This window comes from Suricata suricatta, chromosome X (assembly GCF_006229205.1).
Source record: "Suricata suricatta isolate VVHF042 chromosome X, meerkat_22Aug2017_6uvM2_HiC, whole genome shotgun sequence".
Taxonomy (NCBI): domain Eukaryota; kingdom Metazoa; phylum Chordata; class Mammalia; order Carnivora; family Herpestidae; genus Suricata; species Suricata suricatta.
In genome coordinates, this window is record NC_043717.1 from 60,293,099 (window position 1) to 60,310,742 (window position 17,644).

At 34.6% G+C, this 17,644-nt stretch overlaps 1 pseudogene; it reads left to right on the forward strand.

The window, feature by feature from the left end:
* Positions 1 to 17,644, forward strand: part of LOC115283425 — a 66,975-nt pseudogene that overhangs the window by 8,023 nt on the left and 41,308 nt on the right.

The window sequence follows — 17,644 nt, forward strand, 5'->3', positions numbered from 1 at the left end:
AGAAATGCTGATGCATAGGACACATGTACCCCAATGTTCATAGCAGCAATGTCAACAATAGCCAAAACATGGAAGGAGCCTAAATGTCCATCACCTGACGAATGGATCAAGAAGATGTGGTATATATTCACGATGGAGTACTACATGGCAATGAGAGGGAATGACATATGGCCTTTTGTAGGAAAGTGGCTGGACCTTGAGGGTGTCATGCTGAGTGAAGTAAGCCAGGCAGAGAAGGACAGAAACCATATGTTTGCACTCATAGGTCTAGCAGGAAAACAAGAGAGACCTAATGGAGAACCAGGGGGAGCGGAGGAGGGAGAGAGAGGGATGCAACACTTGAGAGACTATTGAATGCTGAAAATGAACTGAGAGTTGAAGGGGAAGGGGGAGGGGGGAAAAGAGGTGGTGGTGATGGTGGAGGGCACTTAAGGCGAAGATTACTGGGTGTTATATGGAAAACATTTTGACAAAATATTATGAAAAATATTCAAAATGGTTATAAACATATATATTAAGCCAAGTATAGGGTTCTGCAAATATAAGGCATAAAATAGCCTAAGATAACGGTAGTTAACATGGAATCCAAGGAGATTAATATATATGACATATATAATATATAAATGGTTACTTTATTTATAAAATATATTTTTAATAATATATCCAAAGAGATTTCTTTCACTGATCCTTAGATACAGTCCCTATATAATGGGAAACAAGCCTAAAGAGTGCTTTGGCGCACAAGAATTGTCCATATTGTATCTAGTCAAGCTGTGGAACACTTCTTAGAAATACAAAAAACGTGTGGGTCATAGAACACCTGTGTGATTTTGCTGAATTTCTATTTTGAAGAAACATATTCCAAGGCAAAGGAAAAAAAAATCACAGAGCAATTCAGAGACTTTTAAAGTTTATGAATAATACTTGCAAAGGCAACCAGGCGTGAACTGCCAGACTATCAGACAAAATGACAACTCAAGGTTTAACTTTTCCTTGTGAGAAACCCCTTCAGATAATCTATCTTGCTAAGAATTAGGGAATCCAGACCTGAATTCTAAATAATCAGATAATAATAAATCACTTCCATCATCTTACCTTAATTCAGTTTTGAGAACTATTTTGCCACCAGGGTATAAATTCAGACCCACCTCATTTCTAACTGAGATAACAACCTCCTAAATAATTTACCTCATCTGGTTTTTTTGATGTCCCATTCAACTCTATACACTGATGTTAGAATCAATCATCTTTCTAAAATGCCAGTTTGCTTGTGGTTTTCTCCTGCTGAAAAGTTTTTAATGACGTCCTATTGTCACAGGTTAATGTCCAAGATCCTTATCTATAAGGAAGTCGAAACCTGTTTTCTGCAATTATTTCTATCCCCCATCCCTTCTTCAGTCCTACTCCTCTCTTCTGTATCTGGTAACTGTTTGTTATTCATGGCCCAGGTTGAATGTCACCTTCCTTAAGAATCTTCCTGTGACTTCTCCCAAATAAATCAGTCTCACCTCTGAGTTCCCATGAAACTTAACCCATGAAATATGTGGAGTGGACAGACCACAAGAGAGAAAATGAGTTCTTGTAGTGAAATGGATTTCACCAATAAGGTGCCTAAGTATCTGCCAACTGTAGCCCCTACTTCAAACAAAGCACAGTAAATCTTAAATTTTATATACATTTACATAAGATCTTATTTTTAAAAATGGTATGGCTCAAAAAAACAGACATCATAAAACACAAGTTTAGTGGGAATAATATGGCCTTTGGAGCCAGAGAATACTAAGTTTTAAATTATCACTTTCCCACTTACTAGATTAATGACTTTGGGCAAATCAATTCTACCTACGTCTCCAACACCATCATCTGCCATTTACCTCACTGACACACTTACGTCGAGCTGAGCAATTAGAAGTTTCCTAAACATTTCAACTATTTTATACCATATTCAAACAAGCCAGTCTATGTTTCAGGAATGCTTATATACTACTAGTTTCATGTCAAACTGTTATTCATGTCAAGATCCAGTTGAAGTGTTACTTTCTCTATAAGCCTAACCCCAGGTAGAGCCCAATAGTCTCATGTCTTTGACCTCACTTTGTGATATACAAACTCTATTACTGTTGTTATTCTTTGTGTTTCCTGTATCCAAGGCTGGGTAAGCTCCGATGTAACCCTATTAATTGTTATAATATTTAAATACTATATAAAAGGTGGTTAAGATCCAGTGTCTCAAACCAAATCCCATGTGCCTCCTCCCATCTCAGTTCTTGACCTAGGACATCCCCTTCAAGCCTCCAATGACCAAGTAATTAAAGGCTTCACACTTGAACTCTAGAACTCTGTTCTATCAATGGCTTGTATTTATTTTGATCCTTCAGTACCAATGCTATTCTGACTGTTAGTACTTGAACATAATTTTTTCTTATCTTCCTATTAGAAAATGAATCACCTGGGGGTGTCTGGGTGGCTCAGTCTGTTAATCCTCCGACTTTGGCTCAGATCATGATTTCACGGTTCGTGGGTTTGAGCCTAGCATTGGGCTCTGTGCTGACAGCTCAGAGCCTGGAACCTGTTTTCAGATTCTGTGTCCCCCTCTCTCTCTGACCCTCCCCGCTCATGCTCTGCCTCTCTCTGTCTCAAAAATAAATAAAAAACATTAAAAATTTTTATAAAAAAAAAGAAAATGAATCACCTGACAGCATGGATTGGGTTGTTTATCCTTATATCCTTGATGATAGAACTCCTGCTGTTACAGGTGTTAATTATCTAGTTACTCCTTCATTTCAGTACTACTTTTTCGTATCAACTATCTTCTACCTTGAAGAGGTTCTCATGAAATACCAACCTAGGCATACTCTATTTGGACCTATGTTCCAAGGATCACGTAAGGGTAAGACCTTACATACAGATACTAATTCCTTTCCTCAATTCCACATATGAGAAAGCATAAATGTAAACTTTTATTGAAAAAGATACATTTGCAAATGTACTGTTAACTATAAAGTGTACTAAAAGTTAGCATGGTTTACAAATGCGCCTCACAAAACACAGATGCTTAATAAATTTCCTTCAATTGTTTACCAGTAAATGTTGCTTTATTTTATTTTCTTTTGGAATATTTCCTTTGAGAAGTGTAGGACTTTTAGGGGTTCTTCTCACTCTTATGCCCACTCCTTATATATTGTCCAAAAGGTTACCTCTGGCAATTATATACAGCACCTACTGTACTTTCTGAGAAGATTATCTCATCTCATGTATGAATCATGGTTTAATAAAATTCCTGTAATATTAAACCACCAAAATCCTCTTGGAGACATAGCTGCTGTGAATTAGAAAATAATAATCTCTTAAATCTATATTAATGTCAAAGTACACAGAACAAGTTGAAACAAGTGTTTTCCTAAACAACAAAAAAATATATTATTAATCTAGAAGCTTGAAATAGAACTTGATTCATGCTCCCAAAATATAATTACAGTCATGAGAAGATTCTGGTGAACGCTAGTTTTCATTATGGAATCACTCTATTTTCTACATCATTTTTTTAGGAAAAATTACCTGTACTTATCTTAGATAAAACACAAAATAAAATACGATTATTGCAATAATAATAGAATTTTCATTATTTGAAAACCTCATGCTATTCTGTTTTTTATTTATTAGTTAATTTATACATTAAACAAACATGCACTGAATATGCATTGAATCAGTTCTATGCCTGATGCTAAGAAAAAAAATAAGTTTTAGTGTCTGATACTAAAATGCCCACATTAGCAAGCCAAAATATTCTTTTAAAAAAGTATTTATATGAAAGTCAATTAACTGTTAAAATTCATCTTTCCAGAGCACAGTCAAGAAACATGAAAAAGGTAAAAATAAAAATATATTCTGAAGACATTTGGTCCTTATAATAGCAAATAAGTTGATTTAGACTAATTTCCTCCAGCTCCTGGTGATTGCAACTGAAAAGCTAGAAAATACATTTTTCAATATTCTTAAAAGGATATAAATCTAAGAAGACAATGAGAGATTACTGCAGTGAGATATGGAGTGAGAATAGGAAACCAAAGTCACTTTTACCCTTGAAGTATTTTCAGATCTAAAAGGCAGCTGAGATGGGGCACCTCAGTAGCTCAATCAGTTGAGCACCTGATTCTTGATTTTGGCTCAGGTCATGAATTTAGGGTTGTTAGAATAAAAAATCCTAGCAGTAATTCTCCTATATATACATCAATATAGCAATGTATGTATGAATTTAGGGTTGTGATAGGGGGCTCCCCACTAGGCATGGAACCTACTTAAGACTCTCTTTCTCTCTCTTTACTGCTTGTGCTCTCTCTCTCTAAAAAAGAAAATAAATAAAATTTTAAAGAAAGGCAGCTGAGAGATAAAGCTGAGTACTGAGTGGTTTCCTAATTTTAAGCAGAAAACATCAAATTTCAGGATCTGCAAAAGATGGGTATCTGATCTATTTTTTCTACTGTTGACTGAGAACTAAAGGGCAAGACAAATGGAAAATAACATCCACAGAAATTGCGGTCTGAATGTGAAGCCAGAAAATAACAAGCCTTGAACTTGTTGATTGTTACTGTACCCAGGAAACTAACAAAAGCAAACTAAAATCATCACTGGAGAAAAATATAGTAATCTGACATTTAAAAGTATTTCTACAAAATGTATTCAATGTTCAAAACACACCATAGAAAACTAGAGACATAAGAAATCAAAACTTCATAAGCTAGAGATGGAAAAACAAGACAACAAAACAGATGCATGGAGACTCCAGATAGTGATATGTGACACAGACTGTAAAAGAATTATACCCATGTACACTGTTCAGTTTTAAAATGTTAACAAGAAAATGAAACAAGAGAATACATATATATGAAAAATCAATTAAAACTCCATATTTGAAAAATACTGTGACAGAATTTAGAACTGATTAAATGAGTTTCACCATAAATTATACATCACTGAATATAGACTTCATGAGCTGGAAAACAAGTCAAAATAAACTATGTAAAACAAATTCCAAAGAGATACTGTAATGGAATATATGAAGGAGAAAAAAACAGAAAAGATACAATGTGGTGCATTTAATAGAGTCCCATAAAAAGGGGAAAAATGGACATAGTCAATGATAGAAAAAATTATGGCTTAGAATTTTCTGTAAAAAATACCAATTCACATATCCAACCAATTTAACAAATTCCAAGCAGTAATAAACAATCCACAGCCAGACACTTTATAGATAAAGTATAGAAAAATAAAAACATATATTTTAAAATTTCTCAGAATAAAAAAGCAGTTACCCTTCAAAGAAATAGCTGTTAAAAAGCCATCTGTATTCTCAGTAACTTCAATGGAAACTATAAGACAAAGGGCGCTATTTCAATATAGGAAATAACTGCCAATTCTAGAATTCTATACTCAATGGAAATATCCTCCAAGAAAGAAGACAAAGTAGAGATGATTTTGGTATGCAGACACCTTTATATCTATATACTCAAAAGTGTAGAATACACATTCTTTCCAAGAACACATGGAATATTTCTCTTTTTTTTTTTTTTTTTTTACAAAGACCATGTATGTAACCTAAAAGCAATATTATTATATTTGCTTTTAGGATACATACCAAATACCATATGCCAAATAATTGGAGTAATGCAGAATGTGTCACAATGTATGTATGCTCAAAAAGAGTTTTAAAATTAAGAATGCACTTTTAAATAATTTATTAGACCAAAAGAAATAATAGGAAATATTTTAACTAAATAATAATGAGATTACTAGTATCAGAACTTGGGGGGAGTCAGTGTAAATTATAAAAGAAAAGGAGTAGCCTTAAAATCTTATATTAGGAAAAATATAAAATAATTATTTTATAATTCATCTTAAGAGATATCAAAATGAAATCAATTGAAGTAGAAGGAAAAGATAATATAAGAGATTAATAAAGAAATAATTCTACCATAGAAAAGATTGAAAAAGCTAAAACTTGTTTCTCAGAAGGGGTTATAATGCACAAAACTCTTACAAATGAGAAAGAAAAAGTAATAAGTACAAGTAATTAGGATCAAAAATTAAAAGGTGACAAAACCAAATATCCTTAAGAAACTATAAAAATAATAAGAAATTATTATCATTAAATACATGCCACTCCAAGTAGAAAATTTACTTGAAAAGAACATATTCCTAGACAAATGCAAGTTATCAAAAATTAATAAAGACTAATTAGTTTTATAACTAATAAAGGCATTTAATTCATAAACTAACATTCCCACTAAAGATATTCATGCCTAGGTGACTTCAGCTTTGAAAGAATTGGCTTGAATCTTACACAAACTCTTTCAAGGATTAAAAAAAAACAGATATGATTCAAAATTTATATATGAAGCTACCATATCATTGATAACAAAATATTAAAATAGAGGATAATGACATCAACAAGATGTTACGATAAAAATCCTAGCAGTAACCCTCCTATAGATACATCAATATAGCAAAGAAATGCAGGCCAAAAATAATAATAATAAACTTTCTGAGAATTCCAGAACCCAAATAAGAAGTTGCTGTACTCCCAGAAAGCGCAAATCTTAGAACAGACTGGAATTGGCAAGAAAGGCCATTTCAATTTACCCATTTCAGTCCCAAGCTGGTACAGGTCAGCACTGGGAGATAATGTGTCAGCTTATGATTTCTACTATAAAGGAGAAAAAGAAAAGTAGAACATGTGTTTAATGTTCCAGCTTTGGGAAGGCTGCCCAAAGGATTGGTTTCTGTCTCATCTCATTTAAATTGCTGATTAAATTGACATAGTTGGAAGCCTGTGGACCACCAACAAAAAAGAATAGTGGGCAGCTTGCTACATCTAACATGAGTTAGCACAATTGAGAGAAAGAAGGTGCACAACATGAGGCTTCTCCCTCAGAAGGGAGGGGGAGAATAGAATGTGTCTAGCATTCTGTATTCTTGGAGAACTGTATGAGAAAATAGTACAAGTCTTGCCTGACTCAAGGTTCTAATGGGGAAAAGGCATGGTGTTTGGGGCCTGATTTCTGGGGTATCCAAAGAAAGAGGGGCTGCTTCCTCCTTTAAAAATTGTAGTGCTGGAGAAAGACACCAAAAGGAGAAAGATAGGACAAATTGAAAGGAAAAAACAAGTTGGACTGCCTGCTAGTTGATCAATTGCACAGAGACCCAGAGAATTTGATTGTCTCCCAAGTGGTTTCACAGGCCCCCAGAATCTCTAGCTAGGCTGATTAGTGAAAGTCTTCCCCTATATAAAGCCATCCCATAAAAATTGAGAGAGACGGATGTGGGTTGTTTTTCCATATTCACCAATCTCAGAACAAAGCTATAAGACACATAAAAAACACTAAAATATGACCCAAACAAAAATACTAACCACATCTTTAGAATATGATCCTAAAAAAAACAGAGGACTGTAAGTTACCAGACACAGAATTCAAAATACTTGTCATAAAGATGCTCTATAAGCTTGAGAAAACTGTGTGTGTGTGTGAGTGTGTGTGTGTGTGTGTGTGTATTTATTTTGGAGCTGAAAATACTAAAATTGAGCTGAAGGATTCCCCAAAGGAGTTCAAAAATAGGTTTGATCAAACAGAAAACAAGGAATTAGTGAACATAAAAAGAATGCAGTTGAAATTACCCAGTCAGAGGAATTTAAAAATAGAGAAAGAAAGAAAGAATAAAAAGAGTGAGGAAAATCCAAAGGGCTTATGGGACACCAGGAAGTTGCACAATATAAGCATTACAAGAGTTGAAGAAGGAGAAAAGATATTAAAAGGGTCAAAGATTTTCGTGAAGAAACAATGGCTGAGAGCTTTCAAAGTTTAAAAAAAGAAGTAGGTAGACATCCATATTTGAGAATAAGAATACTAATAAAAAGATCCAAGGAAATCCACACTGAGATACATTTTAATCAAATTGTCAAAATTTCAAGATAAAGAAATAATTTTGAAAGCACCAAGAGAAAAGCAACTCATAACATACAAAAGAACCCACATACATATGTCATTCATCATTAAAAATGTTGCATGTTAGAAGAGAGTGGGAGCATTTAAGTCAAAACGCTGAAACCACAAAACTGCTGACTTTGAATAGTATACTCAGAAAAACTATTTTTGAAAAATGAAAGAGAGATAGATTTTTTTCAGATAAACATAAGCTTAGGGATTTTATTACCACTAGAACTGCCTTAAAAGCAATGCAGAGTAACTCGACTTGAAATGAAAAGATACTAAGCAACAACACAAAAGCATATGAGAGTATGAAGCTTGCTGGTTATAGTATATATAAAGATAAATACAAAGTGTATGTAACTGAAGTTGTGTTATGAGGCTTAAAATATATTGTTATAACTATAACATGTCATATATAAGCCTTATAGTAACCATGAAAAAATGCCTATAGAAGATAAACAAAAAAAATCATAAAGGAGCCAGAGCATGTGACAACAAAATATCAACAAACACATATGTAAGCAGCAAAAGAAAAGACAAATGAGAAATAAGTTATAAGGTATACAAGAAACAACAAAATGGCAATAGTAAATCCTTATGGATCAACAGTTACTTTAAATGTATATAAACTCTCTAATGAAAAAACCTAAAATCGTTGAATGGATGAAAAAACAAGATCTAACTATAAACTGTCTAGAAGAGCCAAAGTTCAGATTTTTTTAATGTTTTTTACTTATTTTTGAGAGACAGAGAGAGGCAGTGCAAGCAGGGGAGGGTCAGAGAGAGAAGGAGACACAGAATCTGAAAACAGGCTCCAGGCTCTGAGCTGTCAGCACAAAGCCTGACTCAGGTTCGAACCCACGAACCATGAGGTCATGACCTGAGGCGAAGCTGGATGCTTAACTGACTGAGCACCCAGGCGCCCCCAAAGTTCAGATTTAAGAACACACATAGGCAAGTTCCCCAGCAGTTTCTGACTGAGCATACAGCTCTTCCTCACTGTAGAATACAGAGAGAGGAGGCCCCTGGAGGACATGGTGTTTGAGACCCAGGTCTTGGAGACCACCAAGTCCTTTGAGAATCTTCAGTGCACCAGAAACGACTAGGCACACTGCAACAGCTTCAGACTCCAGGCCAGTGGCTGCAACCTCGCACCTCTAGCAGTCGTTCACCACACCCACAACCCAGCTAGTGCCATGGTGGCTGCCCCGGAGGTTTGAAATAATGGAAAAAGAAATGCTTAGAAGGAAGTGGCTTATAGGAATTGGGATCAAGAATATGAAGCAGAAAAAGGTGGGACTATTCTCAGTGGCCAATGAAGAAGTCTTGAAGATTAGAGCCATAAAGAAAGCAAAGCATAGAAATGTTGGACTTTAATCTGAGTGTCGAGAAGCCTTTAAAGGTTTTAAGGGTTAGGTTGTACCTTCCGGAGGAGGAGGGTTTTCTGGACTTGGTAATGGTGCTGTAAGGAAATCTCTGGAAGGACTGTCTAATGGAACCAGCATAACTGGTGCTCCTCCCTTCTCCAGTGCAAGGGCAGCAACTGAGACCAAGGCACACTTTGGATCTGTGGATCTGTTGCTGCAAATGGCATTAAAATGATTTTAAATGTCAAAACTAGTGTTGACAGTCAGCATCCCACCTCCTCTGGCCTTATCTGTAGTATAGCCTGACACAGGAATGCCTATCACAAGCAGTTGGGTGCCTTAAACTGTTCTGTTCAGGATTGAATAGTGAAGCACATGAATACAAACTCACTCCAAGACCGATGCCTATCATTAAAGACTATGAGAAGTATTTAGCAGGTATTGAACAACAACACAGGAGCAAGGGCAGCAAGAATTCTGAAAGTGAAACTAACAAAATGTCCATTGCAACACAGTCTCCTTCCCTGTTTGAAACCATAAAATTAGAGCAAGAAACAACATCTTTGTTTCATGGCAACAAAACAGTATACATCTGAAAAGAAGATCTAGAGGTTTTCTAAAAAGAAAATGGACCCATCAGCAGGAAAAACAACTGCCTCATTTAATTTTGGCAAGAAAATGGATAGTTCTATCTTGGGCTCATTAAACTCTGGCCCCCTGACTGGATGTTCATTTTCTTCTGGAAACTCCAGTTTATTTGGCAAATATATTACCCGTAATAAAACAGTTTCTTCACCATTTTCCAAAAAAAAAAAAAAAATTGGATATATAAGCTGAAGGTGGCAGTAAGGAATACAAAGGCAGAGATGAAGAAGGGAATGATAAGCTGCATAAAGTACTAGTTACTGAAGTAAAAGAAGATGTTTTTTACTACAAAAATTGTAAACTGTTTTAAAGGAAAGACAATGAATTTAAAGAGAAATATGTAGGTATTTCCCACTTAAAACCTACAGCAAGTCAGAAGACTCAACTTTTAGTGTGGGCAGACACTGGTTTAGGCAATATGTTGCTGAGTGTTCTGATTCCACCCAAAGTGTCATATACCTAAACAGGGAAAAACAACTTACTTACTGTATGTGCTCCAATTCCACCCATTGTTAAGAAGGATGCTACCATTCCAGTAACCATGTTAATTTGGGTAGAAAGAGGTGAGGATGCTAAAAAGCTGCCCAAAATTTCAAACATTAATTGTCAAAAAACTGTATTATCATTTCTTAAGACTTGTCTACTGTGTAAAATACATTTGTACAAAATTTTTGGAAGATTTTTAAAGTTCATTATTAAACTGAACACAAATGATTTCTTAATAGTGTGAAATCAGGATAAGGATTAGACTTTCAAAAGGCTTTTCTGATCCATGAGTTTTGAGGTCTGCTCTCCGTGCTGGCAAAGATTTCCAACAGCCTCTTGATCCAGAAAGAAACTTTCCTGTAGACTTTTTTTTTTATGGTAGGCCTGACTGATTTGGGAGAACAACACTCATTTCAAATGAATCATGCTACCACGCTGTAATAGAAATATTTTTCCTTTGCTTTACTTTATTGTTATTTTAAAGCTGAACCATGAGTACCAAATGTTCCCCCTCAGCATTAGAGTCTTTCCTTTTTGTCTGCAGACATTGGCCTTTAACTCCATAGGCTGCTTTATCTGATTCCAGAACTGTTTGTTTTTTGTTTGTTTCTTTTTTCATTTTAAAGTAAACAAGTAGCTTCTTCTTTGGTTTCCTCTATTGGATTTTGTAGTTTCATTCCTGATGTGTTATAATCCTGTATTGCCCTACAGACAAACATAATAGAAAGAAATTGCCAGGAATGGAGTTTAAAAGCACAAATTTGGTAGCTTATAATGCATAGATACAGACAGATAATCTTTGTAAAAAAAAAAAAGAAAGTTAAGTCAAAGTTTTACTGTAGTATGAAAGAAATCGAATATATTTTAGTTATTTATACCATGATGAACCTATGGATCTAAGAGCTACTTATTATTTAAAGTCCTAAGGACTTTTATTACTTGTAAGCCATATGAATTAACCAGGAAACATACAAAAAGGTAGTGGAATTGAAATTGTGTGTGTAAGTGTGCCCTTTAACTTTAGACAGAAATATATTCTACATTTCCATTTCTGAAATTTCCATTTACTTTTTTAAGAGTAAAGAGACTCAGTATGTCCATTTGGAAGGGAGCCGTGTTTATGCACAAGAATATCCATGTCAATTCTCCATGGCTGTCCTAGTATTCGTTGAAGACTTGGGCACATGAATCAGATACAGATTTTAATGTTTAAATGTCCACTTTCATTCCTTGTTAACCATTTAATGTTGGTACCAGATGATCTTGTTTGAAGACTCATGGCTCATGCCTGGGATCTAACACTTATATTTATATATATTCTGATCTTTACTACATAATGTCTTCTGACTGAGAAAAGAATAGTCAAAATAATTATAGATAGTAGTTACTTTTATAAATGAAGCTTTAATTTTTACATATAAAGGGGGCAGTGAAACCATTTTATGATCAAATATGTTAATTCAAATGCTTGAGGTATGGTACTCGGCCCAACATTTATCATAAGATTATTGTACTACTTAGTTTTCTGATTCTGGTGAAAGAATTTGGTCCAGTGTGTGACTCTGCATAAATATACAGAAAGAGCTGTGCTTGCACTTTTATGGGATGCGGTGAAACTTACATTGGGAGAGCTGGTGAGGGAGTGGCAATTACTTTTGCATTCTCTTTTAGAATTGAGAATACTTGTGAGTTTTTGTTATAGGAGATTTATAGGAAGCAAATGGTCAAAACTGTTACAGCAATAGTGGCTCTGTTTCTTGACTTTAGGTTTATCCATCTGTTAGAAGGAAGAGGAAATACAAGGTACAAATCTCAGTTGAGTGTGTCCGACCTTAGCCACATGTCTTCCAAAGGTGCGCGGAGCTGGTAAATATCTCAGGCACCTTCAGGGGTGCCATGGCAGCAATAACCTTTGCATGTCCAGTGATATGTTTGCCAAAATGGCCTGAAAACATCAATATTGGGTCACCTCTCAAACCCTCTAAAAATAGTTTACATCTTTTTAAATTAATGGACATGTGTGACTTTCTCCTTCCTTAAAATAATGAGAAAATTGTTGTTAAATTTCACTGTTAAAGTGACAATTACAGAAACAAATATGATGCGTGTGCTCTAAATTACAGAGTGATATTTCCTTCATGTCATTTCTGCTTTAAGAACTTTTTGATCTCCGCTTTAATTATATATTAATACTCATGTGTCGGTTTTACTGTAAAATATAAATACTTGTATATAACTTGGGGTTTTGAAAGGGGCAACTTCGGCGGCCAATGGCTCACTTTTCCCCACTGTATTAATAGCTAAAATCTGCCCCATGGTTTTAGTTAGATTTATTTTTAACAAAATTTTATAAATTTTAAAATGTTTAATATAAACTGAAATTTTGATATTTAGTAGGATATCTATAAAATGTATCATTATGAAATATGAAGTGAGATGTTTTTATCTTTAATTCTAAACAAATTTGTGTTGTAAAAAAGAGAGCATTGTGTTGTCCTCATTATTAGAACAAGAGGCTGAAAATGTGTGTCCAGTTTATAAAGAAGTTTAGATTGTTTTCCATGGAAAGATAAAGCTAACCACTTATTACCTGGTTTCCCTTAAAAGGATTAAAATGTTGAAGAAAACGGAAGGCATCACAATCCCAGACTTTAGCCTCCACTACAAAGCTGTCATCATCAAGACAGTATGGTATTGGCACAAAAACAGACAAATGGACCAACGGAATAGAATAAAGAGCCCAGAACTGGACCCACAAGTGTATAGCCAATTAATCATTGACTAAACAGGAAAGAGTATCTAATGGAAAAAAAGACAGCCTCTTCAACAGGTGGTGTTGGGAGAGCTGGACAGCAACATGTAGAAGAATGAAATTAGACCACTTTCTTACACCATTCACAGAAATAAACTCAAAATTGATAAAGGACATAAATGTGAGACAGGAAACCGTACAAACCCAAGAGGAGAAAGCAGGAAATAGCCTCCTTTACCTCAATCCCAGCAATTTCCTCCTCCACACATCCTCCAAGGCAAGGGAATCAAGAACAAAAATGAAGTATTTGGACCTTATAAAAACAAAACGATTCTGCAATGCAAAGAAGACAATAAAAAAAACCTAATAGGACACCGACAGAATGGGAAAAGATAGTGGCAAACGGCATATCAAATAAAGGACTAGTATCCAAAATCTACAAGGAACTCACTAAACTCCATACCCAAAAAATGAATAATCCAGTGAAGAAATGGGCAGAAGACCTGAACGTACACTTCTCCAAAGAGGACATCCAGATGGCCAATGGGCACATGAAACAATGCTCAGCGTCACTCATCATCAAAGAAATACAAATCAAAACCACACTGAGATATTACCTCATACTGGTCAGAGTGGCTAAAATGAACAAATCAAGAAACTGTAAATGCTGGCGAGGATGTGGAGAAATGGGCACCCTCCAACACTGTTGGTGGGAATGTAAACTGGTGCAGCCACTCTGGAAATCAGTGTGGAGGTTCCTCAAAAAACAATCAATAGAACTCCCCTATGACCCTTCAATAGTACTGCTAGGGACCTACCCAAGGGATACAGAATGCTGATGCATACAGGCACATGTACCCCAATGTTCCTAGCGGCACTTTCAATGATAGCGAAATCATGGAAAGAACTTAAATGTCAATCAACTGATGAATGGATCAGGAAGATGTGGTATATATATACAATGGAGTACTACATGACAATGAGAAAGAATGAAATCTGTCCATTTGTAGCAAAGTGGATGGACCTCCAGGGTGTCATGCTAAGCAAAATAAGTCAGGCCGAGAAGGACAGATACCATATGTTGGCACTCATAGATCTAACAGGAGAAACCTAATGGAGGAAGGAGGAAAGAGATTTGGGGAGAGAGAGGGACACAAACCCTGAGAAACTACTGAATTCTGAAAACAAACCGAGGGTTGAAGGGGGAGGGGGGAGAAGGAAGGTGGTGGTAATGGAGGAGGGCACTTGTGGGGAAGAGCACTGTCTGTTATACGGAAACCAATGTGACTATAAACTATTATAAAAATTTAAAAAATTAAATCTAAGAGTGCATAAAAAAGAAATAAGTAAAGATATTTTAAGTTTCTCCTGTTCTCCTGTTAGACCTATGAGTGCAAACATACGGTATCTGTCCTTCTCCTAGAGGAAGGGGGAAAGAGAGTTGGGGAGAGAGAGGGACACAAAACCTGAGAGACTACTGAATACTGAAAATGAACTGAGGGTAGAAGGAGGAGGGGGAGGGGGAGGGGGAACAGATGTGGTGGTAATGGAGGAGGGCACTTGTGAGGAAGAGCACTGGTTGTTAATTGGAAACCAGTGTGATGATAAACTATTAAAATAAATAATTTAATTAATTAATTCAAAAATAAACATACATTAAAAAATAAAATAGTATTTGACAGCAAAGACACTACCTACTGAATAAATAAATGTGGAATTCTGTAAAAAAACAAACAAAAAAGATATTTTATGCAAATAGAAATCAAAGGGGAGCAAAGGTGGCCATGCTTCTATCAGACAAAATAGATTTTAAGTCACTGTCAAAAACGACATACAAAGGGCATTATATAAATGACAAAATAGTCAATTCATGAAGAAGGAATAATAATTATAAATAAACATGCATTTAACATCAGTACACCTAAATATATGATGCAAATATTCACAGAACTGATGAAAAAATAACAGTGGGTGCTTTCAATATCTCACTTACAATAATGGTTAAAACATCCAGATAGAAGATCAATAGGAAAACAGAAAACTTGAACAACTCGATAGACTACATGAATATAACATATATATACAAAAGAATACACATTCTTCTCAAGCATGAAACATTTTCCAAGAAAAATCGCATGTTAGGTCACAAATCAAGTCTTAACAAATTTAATATTGATATTATACCAAGGATCTTCTCTTACTGTAATAAAATAAACTGACATTAATGGTTGAAAGAATACTGGAATATTCAACAATATGTGAAAATTAAAAAATACAATTTTATTGCTAAAATAAACAAATCTGGAGACTATAGATGTTGGCTAAGATGTGAAGAAATGAGCACCCTTCTGCACTGTTGGTGGGAATGTAAACTGATGCAGCCACTCTGGAAAACAGTGTGGAGGTTCCGCAACAAATTAACAATAGAACTCCCTTATGACCCAGCAATAGCTCTGCTAGGGATCTACCCAAAGATACAGGAGTGGCGATGTATAGGGGCAAATGTACCCCAATGTTCACAGCAGCACTTTCAACGATAGCCAAATCATGGAAAGAGCCTAAATGTCCATCAACCGATGAATGGCTCAAGAAGATGTGGTTTATATATACAATGGAATACTATATGACAATGAGAAAGAATGAAATCTGGTCATTTGTAGCAGCATGGATGGAACTCGAGTCTGTTATGCTAAGTGAAATAAGTCATGCAAAGGACAGATACCGTATGTTTTCACTTATAAGTGTAACCAGAGAAACTCAACAGAACATGGGAGGGGGAAGGGGTAAAACAGGGAGAGGAAGGAAGCAAACTATCTGAGACTCTTGAATGCTGAGAACAAAGTGAGGGCTGATGGGGTGGGGGAGAGGAAAAGGTAGGCGATGGGCATGGAGGAGGGCACTTGTGGGGATGAGCATTGGATGTTATATGGAAACCAACTTGACAATAAACTATAAAAGCAAAAATAAATTAAAAAAAAACCCCAAAATAAAAAAGTTTAAAAATGCACGTTTTAATAACTAATAAATCAAAGGAAAATTAGAACATTTTGAGACAAATGAAAATAAAAATACTATATACTAATCTTATGGGATTCAGGAAGAGCAGTAACTGAAAGGAAATTTTATAGTGTTAAACACCTACCTTGGGGAAAAACCTCAAAAAACAATATGATTTTACAACTTAATAAATTAGAAGAAAAATATAAGTCCAATGTTAGCAGAGGAAGAAAGTGATTAAGATTAGAGTAAAACTAAAGGAAATCTGGGATATAAAAACAATAAATGATTAACAAACCCAAGAGTTGTTTTTTGAAAAGATAAACAAAACTGACAAATCTTTAGCTAGATTAAGAAAAAAGATAAAACTCAAATAAAATCTGAAATGAAAGAAGAGATAAAATTGATATTGTAGAAGTTAAAGATTATGAGTCTCCTATGTACAATTATATGCCAACAAATTGGATAACCTAGAGAAATGGATATGTTCCTAGAAACATGCCACGTACATGACTTGCTTCAACAGACCAATTATAAATAAGGAAATCAAATCAATAATCAAAAATATCCCAAAAGGATTAAAAAAACTGAACTAGATTGCTTCACTAATGAGTTATGCCAAGGATTTAAAGAAAAATTAATGGCAATCCTTCTCAGACTCTTCCAAAAAATGAAATAGAAGGGAATAATTCCACACTTATTTTAAAGAGGCCAAAGTTACTCTGATACCAAAGCCAGACATTACAAGAAAAGCCAATATCCAAAATAAACATAGATGTAAAACTCCTTAACAAAACACTAGAAAATAAAATTCTACAACACATTAAAACATGAGCAAGTGGAATTTATCCTTGAAATTCAAGTATGATTCAACAAATGAAAATCAACATTATACACCACATTAATAGAATAAGGAATAAAATTCAAAAGGTCATCTTAACAACAAATGAAGAAAAAGCACTTGACAAAACTCAACACACTTTCACAATAAAATATTTTATAAAGTATGAATTGTGGGAAATTGTTTCAACATAATAAAGGGTATATATAAAAAGCTCACAGCTAACATATTTAACAGTAAAAAAAAAAGTGGAAATCTTTCTTTTAAAACCAGAAAAAAAACCAGAAATGCCTACAATCATCACTTCTAGTCAACATAATACTATAAATACTTCTCAGAGCAATTAGAAAGAAATAAATGACAGTCATTTAAATAAGAAAGGAAGAAGTACAACTATTTCTGGTCACATATGATATGGTTTATATGTATAAAAGTTAAAGGATCATATGCACACACAGAAATTTAAAAATTTAGCAAAGTTGAAAAATACAAAATTAATATACAAAAATCAATTGGGTTTGTATACAATGATATAATAATCTAAAAAGGAAATTTAAAAAATTATAACAGA